Consider the following 8,909-nt stretch of genomic DNA (forward strand, 5'->3'; position numbering starts at 1 on the left):
GCCCATTGAGAGTGAAAACCAGTTCTTCATTTCTGCAAAGTAATCTAGTAAAATATCAAGCATCTTTGTAAATTCACAAGTAGACCCATCAATATTTCTTTTAACTATGCATTTGTTAGCAAATAATCAGATGGATATAAAGATTCCTTTTCTTTTCCATTATGGGAATGCTATTTTAACATTTTAATAGAAGAAGTGATGATACAGAAAGGTGGTCTAATATATTAGTATGCAGCAGTTAAAGTAAATTATTTAAAACTGTAAGATGGAAATGTTGGTAAGAGTAAATAAAGCCATCCAAACTTGAAACTATTTATGTACTATGATCTTTAGTATAAATGTATGTGAGCAAAATTACTAAGAGGGAGCATAACTAAGTATTAATTATCACTATTTGCCTTTGGCATAGAGTGACAGATAATGTTCAGTTTTTTTTTTTTTTTTTTACTGTTTTCAAAAAATATGCTTCTTACATTTATAGTCAGATATGCAACTTTAAAAAATAAACATAACAGGGTGGACAATTCAGCATGCACTGGCTAATATAAAACAAAAGGTATAAAGCCTACAGAGACAAGTATATCCGTGGCTTTAAGTTGAGGGTGAGTGAAAAGGAGAATGCGGAAGCAACATTAAAGTGAAATTTAATGGACTGAAACAGACTGGTCTTTGAGTTATAAATTATAAGTAAAGTAGCATCTCATTTCATGCATGCCAAATTTTATTCTCTTTATAGTGGGTGCTGGTGAAGATTCAATTTTCCAATTACTGTCCCAGCATTTTTATATCTTCTGTCAAATTCTCTTTCAAAACTTTATTTATTTATTTTTCCTCCATTGAGCTATAAAGGTGCCTTTTGGAACAAACGTACCATCCCACAGAATGTCACTTTAAGTCCATACATTTGAAATTAAGAAGCTGTTAATTATATTCTATAATACAGATTTTTGTATTAGAAAACATTTCTCCCTGTATCCTTTTAGTTAGATTAAATGATTTTTGGTTCAATTGTCTCCCTGAAGAATATTACATGACTCCATTTTAACCTTTGAAATTGCATATAAATTCATAAATTTACACTTAAACTAACAAAGTTGTAGTGTTATTGACCTATAGTATCCTGGATATCACTCTACAAATAAATGAGAAAATAACAGGTGGACTGAACATTCTTTGTAAAATCTAAAACAGCATTGTGAAGAAACACACTCCTAACTTACTTAAAAAAGAACAAACAAACCCCTTTTCCACTTCAGATACTTTTATTTTCAGTTTTAAAAATATGTTTATTTGCAAGCAGAGGAAGGGGGGAGAGAGAGAGAGAGATGGCATGCCAGGACCTCTTGCCACTTCAAACAAATTCCAGATGCATGTGCCACTTTATGCATCTGGTTTTACATGGGTACTGGGGACTTGAATCCACAAGGCAGCTTTACAAGCAAGCACCTTTAACCACTGAACCATCTCTCCAGTTTCCCCATTTTTAATATATGGAGACATTACACAGAATATCTTTTTAACTATACAGATCCTGTTGACAGGAAACATCTGTTTGATGTCTATGTTTGCATTTACAACAAAACCACAATCAATACCAGGAATAGTCACATAAGATACTTTTATTTAATACAATAAATTGTGGACATAAAAATTGATCAATATAGATTGCATTTTATTCTTCCTTAATAAGACCGATTTTTAAAGAAGGAAAAATGATTCATTACTTCATTACACTTAGGGATGAATTTTTTTTTATTCTTTGATTTATTTATTTTGCTTTTTCAAGGTAGGGTCTTACTCTAGGTCATGCTGACCTGGAATTTGCTATGTTTGCCTCAGAGTGGCCTTGAACTCATGGCAATCCTCCTACATCTGCCTCCTGAGTGCTTTGTTTGTGCCACCATGCCAAGCTGTGATGAACTTTTTATCATATAAAAAAAATTCAAATAAATGTTTGATAATAACACAAGTTTATAAATTTCAAAGTTAACACTTCAAGATTTACATATTTTTCTTTTAAATTCCCAATGTAATTATGAATATTATACTTTATGTGAATATATGACATATACATATGCCATCATTATACCCTTTTGGAAAATCTATTTATATATTTATAACATCCATTTATGAAATCAAAAATTATATAAATAATAGGCCTGAAGGACTGAGAAAATGAATTCAAAATTTATATTACTATGACCAAAGTTCAATATAGGAAATATTTCCATTTATCAAATACCAACTTATTTTCATGGACATTGATTTGAAATTGTTAAAATTATAACCAAGGGATAAAGCTCACCTATTCAAGGTCTAAATTTACCAAACACTTAATATTTTACAGGATCTTAATTGAAAGAGCATTTCCAAAGATAACATTTCCTCAGATTTAATTTAACAAGAAAAATCTTTATCGCATCTTGATAACATTTCTTATGTAATAGTGCAGTTCTAGTATGTGCAATTATCTTGGATTTTATTTTTCTAGTGGAATTGTGGCCATTGAATTTTAACACATTTTTAAGTATTTTGCATCTTTATTTATTTGAGAGAGAGAGAGAGAGAGAGAGAGAGAGAGAGAGAGAGAGAGAGAGGGAGGGAGGGAGGGAGAGAGTGGAAGAGAGGGGAAGAGAGAGAAGGAAAGAGGGAGAGAGAGAGAGGGAGGAAGGGAGAGAGGGAGAGAGAGAGAGAGAGAGAGAGAAAGGGGGGAAGATGAAGAGAGAAAGAGAGAATGGGCTTACCAGGGCCTCCGGCCACTGAAAATGAATTCCAGATACATGTGGTCCCTGTGCATCTGAATTATGTGGGTCCTGTGGAATTGAACCAGAGTCCATAGGCTTCACAGGCAAATATCTTAACCTCTAAGGCATTTCCCCAGCTCCTTAACACATTTTTTGAAAGAACCACAGTTTCTTTCTTTTATGTTTGTGAAATAAGAATGCACACATGTGGAGGTTAGAGAACCTCTGTTGTTGGTCCTTGCCTTCCACCTTATTTGAGGCAAGTTGTCTTGTTGCTTGCCTGTGCAAACACCAGGTTAGCTGACCTGGGAGCTTCTGGAGATGCCCTTCTCTCTGCTTCCCTTTCTTCCCCTAGGCATGCTGTGATTACAGATTCTCACTACTACACTGGTTTACATGGGTTCTGGGATTATGAACTCAAGTCATTACATGTTATGCAATAACCATTTTGTCTACTGACTCATCTTCCCAGCCCTAAGACTATAGTTCTTTATCATCAAGTCAGCATTTCATATGTCTTAGGCTAGACTGATATAACAAAATAACATTAACTGAGTACATTTTAAAAAATATTCACAGTTTTACTTGTATACTCACAAGGAAGAAAGAGACACTTATCTTTATATAGGCAGTAATCTCATTTATTCAGGCACAACCTCATTACCTAATCATTCTGCATTAGCCACATTTTGAAACATAAACAGATTAGATGAATATTTCAACATACTAGTATTGAGTGAACATGAATTCATATGTTCATTGTAAATTCACTGCATCAGATAATTAATGTATGTGCTGGCTGGAAATACCACACTACATAAATACAACATAATAGCTAGCAATTGAACATATAAACATATATCTAGATGTTTTTACTTATGAATCTGGACTTCACTAAAATTTTTCGACAGAGACATTGCTTCTTCCCCATAACTGATGGCTACCCCCACAATGCATGACCTACAACCCCCATAGGGATAACCAGCATCCCCAAGGAGGTGGGTCCCTTCAGAGCGGGTGACAGTGATAAGGGTAAGGATAGTACCAACATGTGCTCCTTACACACTGAGTATGTCCATTACATACACACACACACACACACACACACACACACACACACACACACACATATATATATATATATGTATATATATATATATATATATATATATATATATATATATATGCATACCATTCTTGTTTCTTTTTTTTGGATTGGCACCATCATTTCTCTCTTTCCTGTCTCCACTCTAAGGGCCCTTCTTAGTGGAGTTGCTAATATTCATCATATAGTTGTGGGTTATGAGTTGTGAGAGTAGCAGTCAGTTGTTGTCAGGGGAGGGCAATACCTCTAGATATTCCCTCTTACCCTGCAGCTTTTACATTCTTTCTTCCCCATCTTCCACAAAATTCTCTGAACCTTGTTGGGTGTGCTTTTAAGTCTACATAGGTGTTGAGCTCTCAGCACTTTCAGAATTTTTATTTTGGTGCATTTTGAGTATCCCCAGTGTCTGTCACCATTTCCCTGGTACAGCCTGTCTGGGTCAACATGGGAGCAGCACTCTTGTTCATCTTTCCAATTCCTTTGTGGTTTCACCTGGGCCCTATCTTATGTGGTAGGAATGGTTCATCAAACAGGGAGCCAACTATCTATTCTTCTCTTGATAGATTTTGGTTGTCCTCAGTTTTCCTTGCTCTCTACAAAATAAAAACATATTTTTCAATGGAGAGTGAGATCAGGATAGTTTCAAGAGGATAAGAATTCTTATTTTAGAGATTTAAAATAGTAACTTCACTTTTGGCCAAAGTCTAATGAGAGCTTCTCAGTGGAGTCCATAAGTTTGGTCTCCATAAGATTCTGACTTGGTTCCCAGTTCCAGCTATGGGGTCCTTTCCACTGACAGGATCTCTTAGCCAATCATAAAACCCTTGGTTACCCACCTAAGTTGGGTACTACTATTGCACAGGAGATTGCACCTTGTCATGCTAGTTGCTTTCATATAGCAGGTTTCCCTGCTTGCCCACAACATTGTTGATCATTGTCTCCCAGCAGCTCATGTAGACCTTTTCAACACTATACCAGTAACCATCTGGGACCTATCTTCTTTCCAGATTCAGCCAGATCTCTTGATGTTTTGCATCAGCAGCATGTGGTGCCTTCAGCAATCGGGTCTTACCTTTTACCTCAGGCAGGTAATCAAGTGCTTTGATAGAAGTCTGCCTTGTTTGAGGAACCTCATAGGTCTTTCTGATCAGCAGCTTAACGTGGGTCATAATAAATTTCTGGTATCTGGAGTTATAAACCTGAGCTAAATATTTTATGGTCAGGCTTCATCCCACCCTCAGCAGGGCCCTTTTTACCAAATCATCTGTGTTCCTATTGAGGGTGTTATCTTTTAGTCTAATATACAGGAAGAAGGTTTCTATGGTGCCCATTTCTTTTTGGATTTTGTTATGTATATATCTACCCTGACCCCAAAAGCGTTCAATTCATCTTATCTGTCCTTGAGTTGCACTGGTCTTACACATACCATGCCCCTCACCAGCCCTGAGTGCACAGTCCCCAACCATACTGGCTGACACTCCACATACACAGGCCCCAAACATGCCTTGTTCCTCACCTGTCTGAAATGCAAAGTCCCCAAACATGCTGGCTTCCTGAACAAACAGGCTCCAAACATGCTTCACCCATCACCCACCTGGACCAAACAGCCCATTCTTGTTTTCTTAAAGACTCAGTTTCTTCAGTTCAAACCAGTGGCAATTAAAGTGTAACAAATAATGCTTTTTAAAACCAAACACTTTAAAATCATCTTCTCTTTAATATCTTATATTTGGGAAATAAATTTGACTGTTTCCAAATTCAATGAATATATCACTCTTGCATATTTTTTTATATTTAGGAAACAGTGAGCATGGTACTTAAACAATAATATGAGTTAGGATTAGTGACATGATAGTTCATTTAGATGATGTAAGTCCCACTCTTTTGGATAACTTTCAAGGTATAATTCTAATTTCTCATGCCAATTACTGATATAAAAATACAAAATGTCATTGTTATTCACTTATTCTTTTGGGATTTCAAGATAGACAATATTAATTTTATCCTTCATACAAAATGCTTCATGTGACAAGAGCAATGGTGAGATGCACAAGAGAATAGATGCCTTCTTTTTCATGTTGGAAATACTACATTGTAGTGGTTGTGGTGGACTGGATCAGAACATGGTAGCCCCAGGCCGACAGATGAACAATTTCAGAGATGCAGTACACAGCGGACAGCCAGGCTGCCATGGGGACAGAAAACAGAAGAGGGAGAAATGAACAGAGTAAAAATTAGGAGAGGGAGACCACAGCAGGAGTACAAGAGGGAGGGGTTGTGAGATTGCAAGGCTGCTAAAAGATGGAGGAGGGCTGCATGAAGAAAGGGGCAGGGCACTTGGCATTGTGGAGAGGTAGAAAGGAGGTGGGTCTGTCAAGGGCAGAGGTCAGGAAAAGGAGAGCAGGCCAGGACAGGACACAAGGAGTATCTCAGGCAAGAAAAATGCTCAAGTCCCAGAGTGTTTGGCGACAGTGCAAATGCTGGAGGGAGACAAATGGAACCTAGCTGTCATCTATAGCTGGGAGGGAGGAGCCCTTTGTTCTGTGCTGCACCCCACCCAGCCTAGCTAGAATGTCTTGTGGCCCAGTCTTTTGAACATGCTCACAGTGTCCACGTGGTCCATCTGGGCGCCATGGCTCTCGCTGGAGCTGCTGACCCAGGACCCCAACAGAGTCCTCTTAATGGTGACCTTGGCATCAGCTGAGGACTTACTCTTGGTGCTTGTGACCTGGCTGTCTTGGGCCTCAAGCACAAGGGTGGCCTTGCTCAGTCTCTGAATGACGCTGACTTTGGACAGGGATTCTGTCTGCTTCTCAGGCCCAGGTCTAGACGGAAGCGCTAGGAGATGCTCCTTAGGGGTTGCTGTTGTGGCGGTAGCTGCAGAGCATGTGGCCTTTGCTTTGACAGTCAGTGCTGGCTGGGGACTGGCCTTTACAGGGGTCCATTCAAGCTTTTTTAGGACCCCAGCATGCTGCAAGACAGAGCTGCTGCTGTCGTTGTCACTGTCCCAGGCCAGATCCTCATCCACCTCTGGAGTGGACCCCAAGCAGCTGAAAACTCCTGTGGGCTTATTTCCCATTGTTTTATCTGCCTTGGTCTCCGCACCGAGAAGGTCAAACACAGACTTCCTGTGGAGACTTTTGGCGGCCTGCTACTATGCTAGGATCCTGTGGGTGCGAGAGGTGGTACCCATGGGCATGTGGATGATGTACTTCCCCTCCATCTGAGCAGTGACCTGACGCAGCTTGGCAGGAACAGCCAGGCTATCTTCTTCCATGTGGGCCAGAGCAGAGGCCTTGGCCCTCTTTGTGGCCATCTTGTTCTACACATTGGCAGAGATTTTGTAGGTGCTAGTTTCTGGTCGCCTGGAGGGAGTGTGTGGTGGAAAGTCATGATTCAAACTGTTAGCAATCAGATGGAAGGTGGCACTAGAGGAATCATGGTGGAGCTCATCTGGGACAGAGCTAGAGCTGCAGGGCACAGACTCCATGGCAGCTTTGCACATGTCCTGGTGGTGCACCACCTTGGCATGCTTGAGGATGACAATGATGTCAGCCACCACAGTCACACACAGGTCATTCATGATCTCCTTGTTGAGATCCAGCAGCATGCTTTCCTGAATCCCATAGTCACCAAGACCATCATCCTCTGGGCCTTATCCCTGCTCTCTAGAGCCTTACTGCACCTCGGAAACATGTTGTCCCTGATCCTGATGCTCATGAGCATGTCTCCTCTAGAGAGTCTACTGAATGCCAGGAACTAGGAAATCTCAGCTGCTTATGACAAAATGAGCCTGACCCGCCAGGACAAACCCTGGTGACACCCTACTTCCCTCCCTCCTTTCCTTCTGCTCCTCTCTCTTTTCTCTAGTCTCATTTCTATTTTGATGTCATCACCTTTTCCACTATTAGGAGGGTCTTTTGAAGATAGTGCTAGGCCCTGCAAGGTCATGGATATCAAGGCCAATTTCTGTCTGGTTAATTTCATTGTAAGCAGTCCTATCTTTCCTTCTGCTCTTACATTCTTTCCACCACCTTTCCTCAATGGACACTGAGCCTTGGAAGGTGTAATAGAGATGTTTTAGTGCTGAACATACCTCCATCATGTCTTTTAAGCACTTCAGTGTCTTTTGGGTCATCCCAGTAGTCACTACCATCTGAAAAGAGAAATGGGTATGAATATTAAGAAAAGTGTTTACAGGGCAGTTTGGTGAGCAAAATATGTGCATTTATCCAGACAAGGGCAGGCATTACACTCCTAATGCTCATGACCTCCCCTGTCATAGCTTTTGATTAGGTTTTCAGTACCAGGCATATATTCCCTCCCATGGAGCAGGTCTCCAGTCCAATTAGAGAAAAGTTGTTTTCCCACATAACAGACATGTCTCTATTGCACCTGTTGGCTCATTTGGCCTGGCTTGCCAAACTTGAGTCTTGCAGTGTCCACTGCTTTCATCACTGATGGCTTCTGTCTCCCATAAGGTTGCACGTAGTACAGCTTTTTCCACCTTTCTGTCAGCTGGTCTACCAGAAGAATGTTTTCAGCTCAACCCCAGTTTGATTTCTTGGTGACCTTGCAGCCCAGGCATGTGGAGTCTTCAACAATACAGTCTTACATATTCCTCGTGGGAAACCAAAAGGCTTAGCAACTGCCTGTAATAATTTGGGGACATTAAGAACCTCCCTGGCTAACAAATCACTGGAAAACATCCCATCCCTGCCACTGAAATTTTGCTAGTCTATGGCTTCTGGGTGTGCCATTATCCAAAAAAAGTAGGTTATCATGTGGCCTATTCACAATGTCTGGATTTAGATTGCCCCTTCCCCCACAATCCTTCTACTCAATCTCTTCTCTTGACTTCACATAGGCCAATCCACCACAGTAATCTGGGCATCTACTTACATATATACAATGCCATATCCTTAAATCCACCTCTCTCCTCCCCTCCAGTATTGCCTTTTTCTAGCTTGCTTTCCTCTGCTGCCGATTTTTACTCCAATTCACAACACAGGTCTGAACATTTGTATCTAGGAACCACATGTGAGAGAAAACATGTGATG

At 40.2% G+C, this 8,909-nt stretch overlaps 1 non-coding gene and 1 pseudogene across 1 annotated transcript; both read right to left on the bottom strand.

The window, feature by feature from the left end:
• Positions 1 to 1,485: 1,485 nt before the first annotated feature.
• On the bottom strand, positions 1,486 to 1,608 carry LOC123456986. The gene has a single exon (XR_006634840.1).
• Positions 1,609 to 6,415: 4,807 nt separating this feature from the next.
• Positions 6,416 to 7,951, bottom strand: LOC101595769 (annotated as a pseudogene).
• Between the last annotated feature and the right edge of the window lie 958 nt (positions 7,952 to 8,909).

This window comes from Jaculus jaculus, chromosome X (genome assembly GCF_020740685.1).
Source record: "Jaculus jaculus isolate mJacJac1 chromosome X, mJacJac1.mat.Y.cur, whole genome shotgun sequence".
Classification (NCBI taxonomy): domain Eukaryota; kingdom Metazoa; phylum Chordata; class Mammalia; order Rodentia; family Dipodidae; genus Jaculus; species Jaculus jaculus.